This window comes from Nannospalax galili, unplaced genomic scaffold (genome assembly GCF_000622305.1).
Source record: "Nannospalax galili isolate Female #2095 unplaced genomic scaffold, S.galili_v1.0 scaffold374, whole genome shotgun sequence".
Taxonomy (NCBI): domain Eukaryota; kingdom Metazoa; phylum Chordata; class Mammalia; order Rodentia; family Spalacidae; genus Nannospalax; species Nannospalax galili.
Window position 1 is genome coordinate 1,820,856 of NW_008333879.1, and position 4,379 is coordinate 1,825,234.

The window sequence follows — 4,379 nt, forward strand, 5'->3', positions numbered from 1 at the left end:
TGTTTCTTCTAAAAATTTTTTTAAAAAGTCAAAAAAAATCTAATTCTAAGCCTGTTAAAGGACATATGGCAGTGAGTAATTTACTTCTTCAAAGAGCCTCTTGGAGATGAGCAGTAGTCTAAACCCTTGTGAGCTACCTGCACCTGAATGCTAAAATTACAGGAAACTTTCTCTGACAGTAACAATACATAGAGATAAAAATGTTCAAGAACTCACAGAATGTGTTGATTTCTTAATTCTAAAGCCTGGTTTTGAAAGCTGTCAATTCTTCCAAAATTCAAGAAATGCAGAAACCATAATATCAAACTGGAATGATTCATAAGAACATACATTTTTAAAAGCATAAAAGAGCACTTAGAGCATTAAAGAAATACAAATTGGACTCAATAGTCTTTTTTTTTTTTTTGTCTTTTTGAGACAGGGTCTCTCTGTAACTCCAGCTGTCCTGGAACTTACTCTGTAGACCAGGCTGGTATTAAAGGCGTTCGCCACCATACCCGGCTTGATAGACTTTTAAATAAAGACAATAAAGGACAGGAGGTGGGGAAGGGAATAGGAAGATGGGAGTGGAGAGGATGGAGGGGATTGCATATAATCAAAGTACATTATCTGAGGTTCTCTTATCAATAAAAAAAGATTTTTAAAAAACAAAACAAAAAGCAGCAATAATGTGAATAGTATTTGGTCAGCAAGTTTTCAAGTGATAGAACTCAGCCAAATTACATCCTTTGGGGTATGTAGTTTCTATTTAAGTAAAGAGAGATGAGAGAAGGCATGGGATTGGCCAGTTTCCAAACTCACAGCCTCTGAGCATCAGTACGGGAATGATGCAAAGCATGGGCGCGGTGGTACAGGTTGAAGCAGGTTGTAGAAACATGGGATGTTATCACTTGACTTTTGTATTTAGATGGCCTCTCCTGGTCCTCCTCACCCCTTCTCTGTTCTTATTTCTTCTTCACTTGTTTTGAGATGTGGTCTTCCTTTTTTTCAGTCTGATTTCAAATTCCTGGCCTGAAGCAATCTTCCTGTTTCAGTTTCCCTAGAAGCAGAACTACTGACTCGTGACAGTCCACATTTCACCCATTTTTTTTTTCACTTATATATTTGACACATATTTTTTGGAAGATGATAATACAACTACATATAATTTGTTAAGAAAGAACATTAAATTGATTATAATGTTATTTTTACACCATTTTACTCTTTTATATTTCACATCAATGCAAAAATATAGGGTATATAGTCTAATGCTAGTTTAAACAATTTGATATTCATAAAATGGTCACTAATGTGATGATGTTAAGAAATAAATCCTTTGGAAGTGACAGGCCATTTAGGCAGGACCCAAGAGATGACCTTGCCCGGGAACTGTATTGTCCCTTTTCACTAAAGCAGATTCCAGAGAAAAGACATCATCTACGACTAGGAAAGAAACCCACACAGGATATAGAGCATGCTACTTTTTGATCTTCAGCTCTCCATTCTTGGGAACTGTAGGAAGTACGTTTTTGCCTACAAACTACACAATGATGCTACTGTTAAAACGGTCTGAATACACTGATGGTAACTATATTTTGGGGAAATTATTTTTATCGTATTTTCCTTACAGTTATTGGTATAAATATTACGTATGAGGCTTTTCATATATTTTTCCCAAAAGGGGTTATAGAAATATTTAAAACTACCAGAAAAATTAGTAAACATCTGTTTTCAATAAAAAATTTACTGTGTCAGAGAAAGTTCTTGTTCTTCCTGTGTTACAGAAAAGATTAGACTCATGGAGTAGAAATTCGAAGAAGTGTGTGAGCATGCATGTGTCTGTGGGTGCATGCGTGCATGCGTGTGTGCTTTGGTTAGTTTTATTATCAACTTAACACAATGTACAGTCATCTGGGAAGAGGCAGCCTGAACAGAGGAATTTCTCTGATCAGATCAGACACTGCCTGTGGCCACATCTGTGACAAATTGTTTTAATTAATAACTGAAGTGGGAGGCCAGCCCACTGTGGGCAGCATTATCGCTAGGCCAAAGAGCATGAGCTGTATAAGACAGTGAGCCAGAGAGTGAGCCAGGTAGCAGCAGTCCTCGATGGTTTCTGCTACAATTCCTGCTGGCGTTTCTGCCTTGACTTCTCTACACGATGACCTGAGACCTGGAAACTGTAAGATGTAATGAATCCTTTCCCTACCCAAGTTGCTTTTGGTCAGAGTGTTTTAAGTAAGCAAACTAGGGCAAGAGATAAGAATAGCATATATACTTAGCAGAAAATGTAGAACCACAGTATGAACTAATAAATGAATATAGGCAAGAGATAGGTCTAGAGAAAACACTGTTGGGAGAGAGAAGAGCAACCAAGGCCCAAGTTCAAAGAGAAAAAAACAGTCACTCTTGTTCAAAGAAGAGAATGGCTAACTCAGCAGGATATTGATAAGGTCATAGAGGGCTGTGTCAGTTGCATACAATTCATCAACAGGATTTGAATGGAAAAATGGCACTGTCATTTTTTCCACTCTATAAAGCTTATTCTGGATGCTCATGGACTGTATTTTTTTGCTAGTAAGGGGAAAAGAAAAAAGTAAAAAAAGGAAGGAAGAAGGAAGGAAGGAAGGAAGGAGGCTTTCAGCCGTCCCAATTTTATGAGGGAGAATGGTGACTTGTACTAAGGTGCAAAAATAGAGATGGAGGAAAGTGGATGCACTGGGGTTATAACTGTAGATGAAGTCAACTGGACTTGATAAAACTGAATGAAAACAGAAAATACTAGTGTACAGAAAGTAGCTGAAATCAGCCTATTTTCTCCCAAGAACAGGAGGAAGGAAGATTCTTTCTTTCTTTCTTTCTTTCTTTCTTTCTTTCTTTCTTTCTTTCTCTCTCTCTCTCTCTCTCTCTCTCACACACACATAATGCACACAAACACACAGAATTTCACTAATCATTAGGTTTTCTTGATTAATTAAAATATGAAATCAACAAAAGAAAACAGTATAAACCTAAACAAGCTTTCAATAGTTTGCTTGCAATTTCTTATGATTCTTCATATTTTACACTTACTGAAACAAGACCTCAAACAAGTATAATTTTTAAAACCATCTCCTGCCTTGAGGGAGTAGTGGGGAACTTAAGGGTCCATCGTATGGTGTGAAGCAGCAACAAGTGCCACATAAATCTTCCTAGCTGAAACACTGTTGAAGACCTACCGATCAAAATTCAAGCCTGTACCAGGATACAGAGTGCCCCTTGCTCCCCTTCTTGTTACACAGTCGTCAATTCAAACTATCATCAATAGTTTGACCTTCCATTCTGAAACTGTTACTCTTGAAGCTTTTAACATAGTCCCTTAGGAATAAGATAAACTTAGCATATTATATGTGCCTATCTGTGTAACTCATATGAGTGCATTGTTGCATAAAATATATGTAAGCGATAGGTAGAGACACTACAGGGATCCCTCCAGCAATGATTCCCATCTAGAACTGAATGAATCACTTAGAGTTGAGGAGTTTTGAAGGAGCTGTGGTTCTCAGAGATTAGAAGCATTTAGAAGCATTCTCAGAAGTCCATGAAATTGTCTCAATTAGTGGTTGCATTTTAGATTGTTCTTTAGATACCTCAGTCCTCAGTAGCTGTCATCCATTGTGTTTAGTAAGAAAGAAATGCAAGCCCAAAGACCAATAAAATCTGTATGTTCTTTATATGCTTAGTGGACTTTGCCTGCTAAATTCGGTTTATTATTGGACAGGATTTGATTTAATCCACAAGTTGCTAATATAAAGTGTGATAGGTAGACCTATAGTCTTGGTATTTCTTTCTTAGGTCTGCAGTGTAATCTATACCCTTTAGTGTGTCTGTCCATGATGAAGAACAACTATCCTTTTATACTGATGCAACCACATCTATATTAAAATATGAACCAGAAGAGAGAATCTGTGGGCCTTTATTTTCTCCTGCAGGAAGAAAAAATAGCGTTATTGAAAGTACATTATTTCATGAAAATCAGTGTAGAAGAGTATTGAACAAGCTAATGAGAACTTCAATTTAAAAAAAAATTCTTTCTTAGCATTCAAAAGAAGAGGCCAGATCTTTCTAAAGCATCAGAACCAAAGACTGAAATTATCCATTCCCAGATAATATGTTATCCTCAAATCACTAGCCTTTTATTTGGAAGATGATTTCCTTTTCAAAGGTATGATGCTGCTTCATCTTCCCCCTGTTTTCCTCAGAAGGCTTTATAATTCAATGCTTATGTTTCTGCTCAAATCACTTCTTCACTTCTTCAGGTTTTAATGGAATGCTTTGATTTTCCAAATAAGTCTCATTATATAGCAGATCAAAGAGGACAATGTCTTTCACCAAAGAAGTATAACATACCAATTAGCATT